General features: G+C 39.8%; 1 protein-coding gene across 1 annotated transcript in view; it reads left to right on the plus strand.

The window, feature by feature from the left end:
* LOC135711201 (uncharacterized) overlaps positions 1 to 15,076 on the plus strand; it is a 94,248-nt gene that overhangs the window by 19,123 nt on the left and 60,049 nt on the right. The window lies entirely within an intron of this gene.

A 15,076-nucleotide genomic window follows, 5' to 3' on the forward strand; every position in this document is an offset into this window, starting at 1 on the left:
GATGGTAGGAAAGCAAACACCGGTGAAGATTCTACCTCCGAACATGGTGCGAGTGTTACGATGAGGAATGAGTCATAGAACTGAATGTCGGTTGGAAGATCAACGAAGTGGTGAAGCTTTTCGGAATCATACATGGTAAACAACCACTGATAAAACTACTGCGGTCAGATGGTGGCCTTTGTATGGACACCGATAATCAATTCGTACCTCATAGAGTTCGAAAAGCTGCGTTCGGATCAGTTCTACGAGGATTATTGCAAGCATCGCGATAATGAAATGCTAACCGAACTGCTGGGCACCATGGAGAACATCGGCCACTTTACACTTCGCCGGGACTTATTCTCCGTCAAGCCTATAAGCTATTTCAAGCTCTGGGATTCCAGGGTCGTGGCCGAGAGCTAAGCCTAACCTTCAACCAACTCATCGATGTCGACTTTCAGGAAACTTCAAGCCCAACAACTAACCATTCAACATCTTACAATTCCGCTTAACCTCTTTCGGCTGTGATTTCAGCTTTTCAATCAGCTTCCGGAACGATGGCACCTCCTTCCCAACTTCGATCAAACTGTTCTGAAACAGCAAAGCCTTCCGCACCAAATCCTTGAACAGTTCGATCGTCTTGAGTGGAGGTTCTCCGATCTCGAAGTCTTCCGATAGCGACTCCAGCACGATCTGGAAGAATTCCAGTATCACCCCCAGATTACAGTGGTACTTGGCAAAAATTGGATTGTGCCAACAACAATGATTAACATTTTGACACATGCACAGAGCAGGCGCAGATGTAGTACTGTGTTGCCAGTAACTTTAAATGTCATGAAAATTTCTAACCATGGCTGCCAATGAAAGTGCCCTGGTGTGCCCATCTGTATTTTTGGCACACTGTGTGGAGTGACCACCCAACAAACAATTTTAGCTGCAGACTAGCTTATACAGGCAAAAATTAGCTGTATAAGCCAATTTTTGGCTGTATAAGCTAATCTGCAGCTAAAATTGTTAGTTGGGCAACCCCTTGGAGGTAGACTTTGTATTTTTTTTTTCATATTCGAGCACATTTTTGAGGAACAATTTATTACTGATCCACATAAATTTTTTCATATGACGGAGAAAAAGAAGAAGAAGAATAAATATCAAAACCGCAGCTGTAAAATTGCTGCACACTAAACAAAATCGAAAACAAACTTTAAATAATGTTAATGTTAATGACCTAAGATGATTGTTATAATCAACACTCCTCGTATTTATTCCATGGGAGGGATGTGCTGCCAAATCCGCCTACTGAACATCTATCAATGCGATGTAAATTTGTAAGGCCAGTGAATTTATCAGTCAGTCTTTCGTTCTTCCGCCTTTTAACCGGTTGACGATTGTGACGTCAAACTCCGTCATGCTTTTAATCAGCGGAAGAACAAAGTTTAGTGGGCCTCACCTGTTTACGCTCATTGATTTTCCATATGTAAATTTGGTTCCAAACATCAACAAACCATCGTTGCTTATGGCTTTGTTGTCGTTTGAAACCAGTTTTGCAAGGTAGGCGATGATTGTTCGCATTTGACAGTCATCTTTATTCGCGGAATTCACATCACTAGCGTAGGAAATCAATTTGGCAAGGAAATTTGTGACACACAGCATACACTGCCTATAATCGCATATCAGTCCCATAAGGATTTTCGTCTATTTCACGATAACAACGTTTTCCACTATCGATTGGCATCTACTTTCATATTACGTGATTAAATTTCGTACTTAGATAGTTAAAAATGTGAAAACATCATCAAGTCAGATAGCCCCATCAAGCAAAGTAATCGCATATCAGTCCCATTCTTAAATTCAATCATCCAGAGGTGAAGTTACAGTTCTGATTTTCGAGTTGCCATATTTCCGTGTATGCTAAATGTTCTAAGATTTCCAAATCGATATTTCGATACTACAGATATTATTCAGGCTTTGTTGATCTAGTAAAACAAATCATCTGAACTGCAGGACGATTTGGAGAACCTAGATCATCTGGTATACGTGGAAATAATTAAACATTATCCATATAGACATTATATATAGACATATTTCGATACTACAGACTTTATCCCAGGCTTTGTGGATCTAGTAGAATAAATCATCTGAACTCCAGAACGATTTCTTCTTCTTTTTCTTCACATTTCAAGCTGATTGATTAGTGCATATTAGCTTATTGCGTGCTCTCAAACTTAGTGTTCTAAATGCACTTCGACAGTTATTAATTGAGAGCTTTCGATGCCAATACCAATGCATGAATTCGTATATTGTGTGGCAAGCAGGCATGGAAAATCATTTACGTTCATTTCATACATTCATTTACATTCATTTGTCTCTAACTTTTACCATCAATAGAATTCCGTAAAGTAATGTATGAAGCTTTTATAGATTTTATAATTAGCTACAACTTTTGTCAACGATTCAAATCTGTATCTCTTATGCATGATGAACCAGAGCAAACTGTACCCATCATTGTTTTTGAGTGAATGTAAATTACATTCACCGAAAAACAATAACATGTTCTGCCCGCTCTAGTTCATCATGCATGAGAGATACAGATTCAAGTTATTAACAAAAGTTGTAGTTAATTATACAACCTACAAAAGCTTCGTGCATAATTTTACGGAATTCTGTTGATGAAAAAAGTAAGAGACAAATGAATGCCAATGAATGTCCAAAATAATGCAAATGATTTTCCATGCCTAGTGGCAAGCACAATGATACTCTATGCCCAGGGAAGTCGAGAAAAGATTCCCTCGACCGGACCGGGAATCGAACCCGCCGCCTCCAGCTTGGTAATACCGTGCCTTTACTGACTAGGCTATGAGGCCCAGAATGATTTGGAGATCTTAAAACGTCTGGTATTCATGACAATATTTCATGCATGATCCACATAGACACAGTGCATCTGTATGGAAATATTTCGATACTAAAGACATTGTCCCAATATCGGTTGATCTAGTAGATCAAATTATCTGAATTCCAGGACGATTTGAAGAACCTTGAACATCTGGATTACTCGGAAATAGATCATGCATGATCCACATAGACGCTTCGAATCTGATTGGATATCGATACTACAGACATTATTGCAGTCTTGGTTGATCTAGTAGAACAAATCAACTGATGTTCTGGAGGATTTGAAAACCCCTATAATTTCCGGTATACATAGTAATAAGTCGTGCATGATCCACAAAGTCACATATATTCGATTCGGTTATGATTTGACAACGAAAAGTGTTAGGTTCATATTAGAAATAAAAAAATATCATGAAAATGTCTCACCATTGAACAGACCCCAAGAATAACCGTGTAAATACACAATCGCGACGTGACCAACAAGCGTGACTTATGAAACTCTGGTAATCATTTGATTATGTGCAGGGTGTTTGGTTTGAATCTACAACATTTAGGACAGCAAAATACGTCAGAGACGCAAAGGTTAATTTTCAAGAAAATTTGCATTTCAAATGAAAATGCCTTATTATTTTTTAAATAATGTTTCATCAAATCTAGGCCGGTATTATTCAATAGAATCTCATAATGTAAGAGTGTTTTATTATGTTTACTAATTAAGTTACGTTAAGTTTTCTTTCTTATGGATGCTTTCAGCCTGAGGCTGGTTCGCCTCCGTGTTCACTAATTACTCAGAATTTATACTATAACTGAAGATGATACAATGTTATTAATAAAATTCAAAGGCTACAAACGATTCAGTCGGTAAAGGCGCAGCTACAAAGCAAGTCCATGCTGGAGGCGACTGAGTTTGATTCCCGTCCGGTCTATTATTTTTTCGGGTTGGAATATTTCTCTACTTCCTTGGGCATAGGATGGTACAGGCATAGAAAGCTCTCAATTAAAATGTGAAAGTACTTCAAAGAACATTAAGTTGAGAGCAGGTAAAAATCTAATATGCTATAAGCAATAAGCTTAAAATGCCATGTAGTAGTATAAAATGCTATTTTTAGGCAATGAAAAGAGTTTTTTTTGTCGCGGATTAGTATTTGAAGTCGCGGATTTCTTTTGAGAAATCGCGGATTTCGCGGATCAAATTTAGAAAATCTTGTAACAGCCCCGCATATGGGACTGATTATGGATTATGGGCACTACACCTTCTGGTAGTGTGGAATAGGTCAGAATATGTCCAAATCCGCCCGTAAACTTTTTTGTTTTTGCACCGTTTATGGCAAAATAATGATCTTTTCATTAACGGCAAATAACTCATCAACACTAGCTGACCGTGAGTTCCAAGCCAACCTGTAATTATCCGCCTTGGCACAGTACTCAAGGCCCAAGCGAAATGCCAGCGGAAGCGGAGAAGCCCGATCTGAGTAAGCCTACTACTTGTCGGATTAAAAACTAGTTAGATCCAAATCGACTTCTGTTCGGCATCTTGATGTCATTTGTGAAAACTGTCAAACTTTCCGTTTCCGTTCCGCTTCCTGCGCTTGGGCCTGCACGGTCCGCTAGTTATTGATTATCTGCTTCATACGACCGGAAGGTGTATGCTGGTCACATATGCCGTGCCAATTAATCAACCTTTAATGTGAATTTCGCTAATAAACACGAGGAGCATTTCTTATAGCAAAACTTGCCATAACAAAATGGGCATAGTTCATTTTAGTAAACAAACTATCACTTCTTCCTACTGTATTAAACGCCTAAATCTCGGACTTGCATCATGATTTTTAAATCAAAATTCAAAGCAAAATAAGCTCGCTGCCGTACAAACTAGGGGTGTTAAGATGGTGGTTTTTTGTCAACTGGAATCGCACTTAATTAAAATAGTTCCAGTGCCCAAAATTGATGAAATTTTGGGAGAATATGCACTATCCTCAATACCGCGTAAAGAACCCATTAGAGGACGGGGACCGAGCTAGGCGGGAAATATCACAGGTGGGCAGGAGCTCCCGGTCTCCCAGTGTTGGTGAGTTCTTTGCCGTTACTGTTCATGAAAAGTTGACTATTTTGCCATACAGAAATTGGGTTGTTTAGCTTCGAAAAATATACAGATTTCCGTACATCATCTGATAGAGCTTCGTTCTCTGAGCACAACGATATTTTTATCGATCCCGTAGGCATTCATCTCGATTTTTAAATCAAGATTTAAATTTTTGATCGTTGACACTAAATCTATTCGTTGACAGCTCGCTCCCATACTGAGTCCCACCAAGGGGCGCTAAGATGGTGATTTTTGATAATGTAATCGTAGATACTTATTTAAAATAGTTCCAGTGTACCAAAATTGATGAAATTTTGGATTTCGGTTCCATTTTTAATGCAGATAACGAATATGTATTTATCTCAATACCCCTAAACAACCCAATTAAAAAAAAATGTATAGGCGGATTTGGACAGTTTTTGACCTGCTTCATACGACCGGAAGGTGTTTGCTGGTCACAAATGCCGTGCCAAACTGATTTCCTACGCAATTAATCAACCTTTGATGTGAATTTTGCTAATAAACACGAGGAGTATTTCTCATAGCAAAATGGGCATAATTCATTTTAGTAAACAAACTATCACTTCTTTCTACTGTGTCACCTTTCTATTTTCCGCCTAGGGGATCGAGCATGCATAAACGGCGTTGTCCACTATTATTTAGTCTTGTGTTTGCACTATTCGATGGAAAACTTACAAAACATGCTTGTGCACAGCGTTGCCAGGTCATTTTCTGAAAAATCTGGACCAGTCTATATATAAAATCTGGATAAATCTGGAATGCTCCAAAAATTCTGTTTTAAACATAATGCTACTGAAATCAAAGTGATGTGTCAATCTCCCGTAAAAATCGGTCAGTATGGTCATCTGGAATTTATTTAAAGTCTACCAGAATGTTTATGAAATTCATGTTAAAAAAAAATATAAAGCCAACTTGTTAGCATTGCTAAAATCATCCAAAAGTTAAGAAAAGTATTGACACAGTGTTCCCAAAAAGTTTTACTATCCATTACGCAGCATTTCAAAATTGGTTTAAATTGTTGGTAAAATACTGCAGAAAATATTTTTAGGATTCTGAAGCAGCAAAGAGTCAAGCAAGTTTGATGGGATGATTTTTTTTAAAACTAATAGTCGATTTAGTCCTTAATATTTGCTGCAGTACCAGAATATGTTTTAACATTTTTATTAGTTTTAAATAATTTTAATAGTACTCTGCGATTGATCAGACTTCCAATTTCATTCTTGACATCATACAACTCACAACACTCGGTAGACCAGTAGGCAATTTTATTTTAAACTAAAATTCTCCTGGCTGAAGTGAGAATCAAAGCCTAACATCGTGGTACTCACGCACAGTTTTCCTAAACTACGGGTAACTCCACATGACCCAGAGGCGTCGCGTGTCTCATTTGTTTACCTGTGCACCATACTTTGTTCGTTATAGCTTACCACCACATATTAGTTTTTGTTTTATTTTTCAATGCTCCATGAATTCGAGGGACATATTCTCAATTATTATATTAATCATTACCTAACGTAACATTCGAGGGGCCTATCATCTTGTGTAAACAAGTTTTGTTTACACAAGATGATAGGCCCTTCGAATGTTACGTTAGGTAATGATGGCGCTTTTCACGCTAACCGAAGTAGGAGGAATTGCAAAACTTAACTAATTCTCGTTTTTATCACAAGGCTAACTTTTTCGACTGAAGTGTAATGAAGAATATCCGTCAAACACTTCCGAAAACGTTTTTTGATACAAAACAGTGCAAAATCTAGAGAAATTTCATGAAGTCCCCTGAGTAGCAAACTTGAATTAAGGTTCAATTTACTTTGATGCTTTTTGAAAAATTTCAAAAGCAGTTTTTTCCGACGCATTATTTCAGATTGCAAAAAGCTCGCACTATTCGATTCCTTTTGATATTTTACACAAAATGAGGCGAGCTTTTTGCAATCTAAAATAATGCGTCGAAAAAAACTACTTTTGAATTTAAAAAAAAAAAATGCATCATAGTAAATTGAACCTTAATCAACTCTTTATTCATCAGAACAACACCATCAGAATCAAACAGGGGAATCTCAAGTTTTGACAGGCGCACCGGCGCAACCCGCAACCATCGGTAATATTGAGAGATTTACAACTGACAAGAGATTTAGAGCGAGCTTTTGCGCTCTCTTTCTCCATTACTCTCTTTGCCTGCAATCAGATCTAGATAGAGCTGGAATTAGGGCCAATGTCGCAATGGGCTTGAACTGAGAAAAATGAACCTGAAGTTTTGAACAAAAATTATTAAATATAATTTAAACTATAAACCCATTCCTAGAAATGAACTGCTCCTAATTATTACATTATTGGTTAGCATTATGGTGAGATAAATAAAAATATTATTATTTTTATTTACAGCTCGATAAAAATGAATATGTTGCATGCGCCTTTTTGATTTATAGTATCTTGTATCGCCCTGAGGTTATTCGCCCGGCTGCGTTCACAGAAGCTATTTCGCCCCTATGTTTCGCCTGCTAGTTTTTGACATTGTCTGTTTCGCCTCAATGTTTACGTTCTTTTTCCTGATGGTTTGTTACTATCGTTACTATCGACCTATTGCAGTTTGTTGGATTCTAGATAAATTCATGTGTTGGGGTGTTTTCGCTTATTTTGATCAGATTAACCATGTTTTATTTTGATTACCAACCGGTAATTGCAAGGAGTAGTGAAAAGATTCAAAATATATCTTTCGCCTTGTATGGAGGAAATATGTCTGTTTCGCCCCATCTATGCATATGGGAGCAAGCGGCCGTAAGGGCCAACTCAATTTGTAAAAAAAAGTTGGTTTCGCCCTTATGTTTTTTGCGTTTTTTTAAGAACGTACATTATTTGTCCAAACATTTTTAGTATCGTTTTGTAGCATTTTAATAGTAGTATAACGTGATGTATTAACCTCAGTTTGTTTACACTTGCGACATTCGCCCTTATTCCAGCTCTATCTAGAGATATCCAAGTGCACAGCCAAAAATGCACACTTTAGGCACCCATACATCACAAATGTTCTTCTAATTTAAACTCACACATTCAAACCGGTCTGCAAGTATGATAACGTCCAAAGCGTACCAGACTGCTATTTCCGTGTTGCTCCCGTTTGACGCGTGACTGCTGAAAGTTTCAATTACAACTAGTGGTGCAAACCGCCATGTATTGCGGAAAATTTGTGATATGTTTCAAGCAGTGATAGAAGGTCTGCTTGGCTTACATCAGGCATTTGACCATTCACAAATTTACCACCGCCTCCCAAAAAAGCTCGCTTTTAGGTGCAATATTTAACGAGGTTTGTCATGGTAGTGATATCGAAATGCTTAGAAATCAATGCATTAGGGATTAGGCAGACTATCCGAACTGAATTCAATCCTTTTTGAAGCAAACCAAGGTCGAAGATTTAATTGAGCCACATTATAAAATAGTGTATTCATGGTCACTTGTGGTCTGGAGTAAAGAAGTACAGCTATAATGTGACCATAAAATCTATACAAATCTAAGCGTTTTTCTTTAAATCATTTACACCTGTGTCGTGCACAGGTTGCACATGTGGACGCGACGCCACTGCATGACCATTACAAATAATTTTATGCCAAAGAATAATATTATTATATCACTAAAATGAAAGTCTGAAAGCGTCATTTTTAAAGTCTCAGTATCTTGAATTTTTTCTAAATTCTGGAATTTATATTTTCCTGGGTCTCAGATCATAAAATTTGTTGAATCATACTAGAATATCATCATACTTCTATTCTGGATTCCCCTAAACTAATCTTGATAATATCCAAACTTTTTCAGTAACATTCTAAGAGTGCTTAGCATTATCTCTTGTAATCTCTTATAAATCGCTCTCTGATTCCACAATTCCCTCAAACTGGTAATAAATTCCAAGAATTGGCATAATTTTGTCTCAATTTTTCTCTATGAAATTCCTATAGAATATTCTTAATAATTTCCTTGGTACGCTTTTCAGAATGACCGTCACATTCTTCTCAGACCTACCGCCTTCAGTTTACTCTAAGTACTCAAGTACTTTGCCAAAATAACCTTGAAAGTCTCCCAAAAATTGCCAGATTTCTTAAAACTTGATAAAACCTAATCTCCATAGAAACATTGGACAGCATTCCATTGAAATTATTCTCACGATTCATATCAGCATTCTCCTTAAGTTTCATCTTAAGAATTTTCTATGATTTCTCTTCCGAATTCCAACTATTTCCTTCCTTGACAAAATCTCCATGCAATTGTCATCAGAGTTAGCAAAAGACAATTTATACCGTCTTAACTTCAATCAAAGGTTGCACAGACTGTGTTCCGGTGCGAGAGCCCCCAATTCTAATCGTACACCACATCCGCATCTACCTTGCACCCATCTGTCAGTGCAGAAGCGATTAGCACATGTTTTTTCCTTCCAAAAACATAACATGTAAAACCATCGAACTGTAAACAACAAAAAAACAGAGAAAATTAAAAAGTTGAATTCTCGCGTCACTTTTCAAATAGACCAATGTAACAAATGTAAACAAATCGAGTTAAGCGATACAAACTATTGCTCTTCTTTCATTGTATGTGATACAAAAACATCCATCCAAATTTACTTTCATTTATTTAAGATAATCATTGATCAAAAATTGTCCAATGTACAGTTTGAAATGATGGTTACTTGATTGTTACTTCGGTCATTCGGACTGCCTAACATGATTGGTGCTCATTTTCCAAAGGCGGGGCCAATCTAAAGTTAGGTACTATACTCTGAAATCTGTGAAAGGGAATCTAGTATCATGTGGACAAAACGTCCAATGTAACACTAATTGATTATGTCATTGAGAAAAATCGTCCAATGTAACATGTCCGATGTACAACTCGACTTGTCAAAACGTCCTATGTGATTTTTTCTATGTTGTAGCATGAAATTCAAAGTAAAATTGTGATTTTACCGTTTCTTCTGAATTTTCAACGTTATTATATGCTGACTACATTAAAAATAGTCATGCAAAATGTATTGTTTTTAAACAGTTAAAATAATAATCTGTCGAACTTCAACTTCGATTTTCTCAAAATGGTGGATATGTTACATTGGTCTATTTGAAAAGTGACGCGAGAATTAGCAAAGTGACATCGTCGGTTTTTTTCCTTGTCTCCGTGTTCCGTCGGAATTCGGTTTTGTACATTTGGTCCTTCGTCGTCGGATAACGTCGCGAATCGTGATGGATAAGTTGATCGGTCGTAGAAATGCTCAGTTGGTGCAAATGAAGGGGGAGTCAGCTGCAGCCGAAACAATCCACGAGCGAAATGCATCGCATGGGGAAGTGGAAGATCGGCTCGAGCAGCTTAAGGAGCTCGCAATAAAATTCCGGCAGACGCAAAGCGAGATAGAGGAGAATCAAACGGACCCGGAAGCAATTACCTCGGTGCATAACTTTCGGGAGGAATTCAACACGTACTATTATCGAGCGAAGGATGCCCTTGAGCGGTACATTTCCCAGGGCAACAACGAAAGCGACGAGGAAGGTTCCGTCACCAGTTCAAATCGGGGCTCCACTGCAAGCTACCGATTGGTGGCTGGTTCTACCGGAGATCTTCGGGAAGCGATGCAAATGCTGTTGGAAACTCAGCGAGCATTGATGGTGAACCAATCGATGGCAAGCAGCAGTAGAAATTTCGCGTATAATGGTCGTGGTGTGGATCCAGCTGGAGGAGAACAGGTGTCGAATCATGCACCCCTCCTAAATGTGCGACTTCCTCCGATCAGTGTACCAACTTTCGATGGTGAGCGAAAGAATTGGAGAGCCTTCAAGGATATTTTTGAGCAGATAATCCACGTACGCAACGATCTGCGCGATTCGTTGAAAATGCAGTACTTGGTGTCGTATCTGGCGGGTGATGCCAAACGTCTGGTAAGTTCATTCCCAATATCGGACGCTAATTACAAGGAAGCGTGGGCGGCTCTTTCAAGCTTCTACGACAAGAAAAAATATACGGTTTTTGCTCTTGTTCGTGAATTCGTTGACCAGCCTGAGGTCAACACCGCCACTACCGCAAGCCTATGCAAACTGGTCACAACTTCGGATGAGGTTGTTCGACAACTAAATGCTCTGGGAGAGGAGTACAATCAGCGAGATCCGTGGCTGATCCACCTGTTGTTGGAGAAGCTGGATAAGGATACCAGATCCTTGTGGGCTCAAAAGATAATCGACGTTGAGAATCCGTTCTTCGAGGAGTTCCTGAAATTTTTGGACAACCGGTGCGACGCGCTGGAAACCTGTATGGCCTTTTCGAAGCATGCAGCGGATCCTGTGAAGAAGATGTCTCAGCCGGAGAAAAGGATGCAGTCGTTGTATACGAACTCAGTGATACAAAAGTGCGCGAAATGCTCCAGTGAGCATCCGATTTATCTGTGTGAAGATTTTAAAAAGATGGACCTACAGTGCAAACGTGAACTAGTACAACAGGCGAAGTTGTGCTATAACTGTCTACGTCCTTCGCATTCAGTGAGAGTGTGTACCTCGAAATCGGTGTGTCGCAATGCGGACTGTAAACAACGGCACCATACGCTATTGTGCCCAAAGGGAGATGGATCAGATCAGCATGAAGAATGTTCTACCGAGCCGAAGCAGTCTGTACAAGGAGCGCAAGATTCAGATCCTGTAGTGAACTCACTGGTGGCTCAGGTTCCACCAGAACTAATGAAGGAAGCGTTTATACTACCGACAGCGCTTGTCAATGTGCAAACCATCGACGGTGGATTTTTGAAGGTTCGTGCTTTGATTGACTCGGGTTCTGGAGCATCATTGATCACAGAAGCCTGCGTCAACAAACTCAGTATTCCTCGTACAAGCGGAAAAGTAGCGGTCTCTGGACTAGGGCAGCAGCATGCAGGGACAACTCGTGGAGTCGTAAAGCTTATCATGGCAAATCGGTTCAACGAAACGGTAATTCTACGAACTAGTGCGTTCGTAATGGGTAAGCTGACGTCAACGTTGCCTGCTCAACGCGTCGAGGTGAACACGAAGCTGTTGGAGAAGGAGATTCAGGAAACGCTAGCGGATCCGGCATTCAACCAGCCGGGGCCAATCGATATAATTTTGGGTTCGGATGTCTTTCTTGCTATTCTCCAATCGGGGCAAGTCAAGGACAAATGCGGTAGAAGGAAACATTTTGGTGAACCTGGTGGCTGCAAAGACAAGGGTCGTGATCGCTGGAACCACGTGAGCGGTCAAGACAACCCAGCGGATTGTGCATCTCGTGGTTTAACTCCAGGTGAACTTGTATCGTTTGATTTGTGGTTTAACGGACCGCAGTGGTTATGCAAGGATGAAGAATTTTGGAATGCTGAACCCTACGATCCAGTCGACGATGAAAACCTTTTGGAAGTGCGGAAACTCAAGGTACTGCATACCAATCCGAAAGCTACTCGAGACAACTACGACGTCGAGCGGGAATTGATTGAACGGCGATCAAGCTTCAATTTGGTTGTTCGAGCACTTGCGTATGTAAATAGATTTGTGCAAGCTACCAAGGGAATGGAATGTGAACCTACGCTGACACCCGGCGAACTGTATGCGGCAAAGGCGCAGATAGCTAGAACTGCACAATTCGATGTGTACAAGCAGGAAATGGAATTACTCGCAAAGGAAAAGGAGTTGCCGGCCAAGAACAGATTGTCAGCACAACACCCTTTCCTGGACAATACTGGAACGATGCGCGTGGGAGGCCGTCTTCAGAATTCTCCCTACTCATTCGATGTGAAACATCCGATCATTCTCCCACGTGACCATCGAGTAACGGAACTTCTTCTGAGAGAACTTCTTCTGAGAGAACTTCATCTGCAAAATCTCCATGCGGGGCCCACTCTGCTTACAGCTACAGTAAATCAGCAGTACTGGGTGATCGGACTACAGGTAGCAGTACGACGAACAGTTTAAAGCTGTATTCGATGCGTAAGAATGAAGGGACACACGGCCAATCAGCTCATGGACAGCCTGCCTTGGAGGTTGCCAGTGATCTCTCAAGCAATGTGTTCATCGCCGCGCTTAAGCGATTCATCGCTAGACGCGGATATCCAAACGAAATCTGGTCCGATAATGGGACAAATTTCGTGGGTACCGACCGTTGGCTGCACGAATTGCAACGTACTCTGGAGAATAACAGTAAGACAGCAGGACATTTCCTCTTAAATCTGGGCATCAAATGGGTTTTCAACCCTCCGTCCTCTCCGCATCGAGGCGGAATATGGGAAGCAGCTGTTAAAAGCGTCAAGAAGCACCTCTTGGCAGTACTTGGTTCGGAAGCACTCACCTACGAAGAACTTGCAACGATTTTGGCTCAAGTCGAAGCATGCCTAAACTCAAGACCCCTCTGTCCACTATCGAGCAATCCTGATAGTTACGAAGCTTTGACACCCGGTCATTTTTTGATTGGTCAACCGTTGAATCTCATTCCGGAACCTGATGTGCAGCATATCCCGTCCAACCGCCTGGATAAATGGCAGCTTGTGCAGAAATACTCCGACGAAGTTTGGAAGCGATGGCGGGACGAATATGTGGCTACGCTGCAACCGCGTACTAAATGGCGAGTTACGGAAACGAATGTTATAGAGGATCAACTGGTGTTGGTATAAAATGAGAACGCTCCGCCGGCTCAATGGGAGTTGGCACGCATCGTTAAGCTTCATCCAGATGCAGCTGGAATCGTCCGGACTGTTACCTTGCGGCGTGGTCAAGCTCAGTACCAGCACCCGGTACAGAAGGTCTGTATCTTGACATCGGATTGAGGCACGTGGCCTCAAGGCGGGGGAGGATGTTCCGGTGCGAGAGCCCCCAATTCTAATCGTACACCACATCCGCATCTACCTTGCACCCATCTGTCAGTGCAGAAGCGATTAGCACATGTTTTTTCCTTCCAAAAACATAACATGTAAAACCATCGAACTGTAAACAACAAAAAAACAGAGAAAATTAAAAAGTTGAATTAGCAAAGTGACATCGTCGGTTTTTTTCCTTGTCTCCGTGTTCCGTCGGAATTCGGTTTTGTACAGACTGCATACCTACACTTCACTGTAAACTATTTTCTGAATAACCTTAAAATTCTGAAATCTAGGGCAATTCAGAATTCTTAAGTATTTCAGACTGCTAAGGTAACTCAATATTTACAGGTACTTTTAAACTCTATTTAAAAATCTGATTAATTATCCTCAAAAATATCACGAACATACTTCAATGTCCTGGTGGTTGTCTAGATTCAAAAGCCTTGCGAATTTTCCAAAGCTCAATTTATTGTTTTCAGTTCTGAACAGTTTTCGATTTCTCTAAATTCTAAAATTAGGAAAATTCCTTCCAGGATTCCAAAGTGGAAATAATTATAGTCAAAACCTAAACTAAATTTCAAAATAAAAAAAAATCCTGGCTCGATATTTTTGAAAAATTGAAGATTTTTGACAGCCAATAATATTTAGAGAATGTCTCAATTTTCATGATTCTGCAACCCATTGCAAACATGTTGTAACAACTTCATGTATGATGTTGCAATTATGTCCAACGTTGATGGCCTTCAGTAATTAAAGTATTAAGTTTGGCTTTTTATTTTTTGATTAGAGGGTCCATTAATTGCAGTGATATTTATAAAGTAACACATTTTAAAAATCTGGAACATAGGGGAATTTACGTATTCTCGTCAATCTAAGCAGCGTCCGCACTTCTATTAGCATTTTCACAGCGTCACGCACATATATGACGTGTCTGTTTGTTTCAATTAATCTGCTGCTTGCTTCTCTATCCATTCCAATCGACAGAATTCTTCAAAACTGTTTGAAAGCGTTTTTACAACGCTCTAAACTTCTCAGGTGAGTGTGACTATTGTCGGCAGCCTCTTTTTCTTCGGCAACCTTCCCATTAGAACTGCGTGTTAACCAGCTGTTCTATTATCGGCAACTCGATATCAGCCCCATTTTGTAGTACGTATGCTTCATTTGAAGAAAAATCTGGCATAACAGGATTGCTCGGTCCTACAAATATAATCAGATTGAAGCTGAAAGACTAAAGAATCATTTGGATACATTCAGGGAAGTGTGTTGATGGTAAAACATAGTGAAATTAA

This window comes from Ochlerotatus camptorhynchus, unplaced genomic scaffold, assembly GCF_037179485.1.
Source record: "Ochlerotatus camptorhynchus isolate MF236.1 unplaced genomic scaffold, CSIRO-AGI_Acam_v1.1 ptg000425l, whole genome shotgun sequence".
Taxonomy (NCBI): Eukaryota; Metazoa; Arthropoda; class Insecta; order Diptera; family Culicidae; genus Ochlerotatus; species Ochlerotatus camptorhynchus.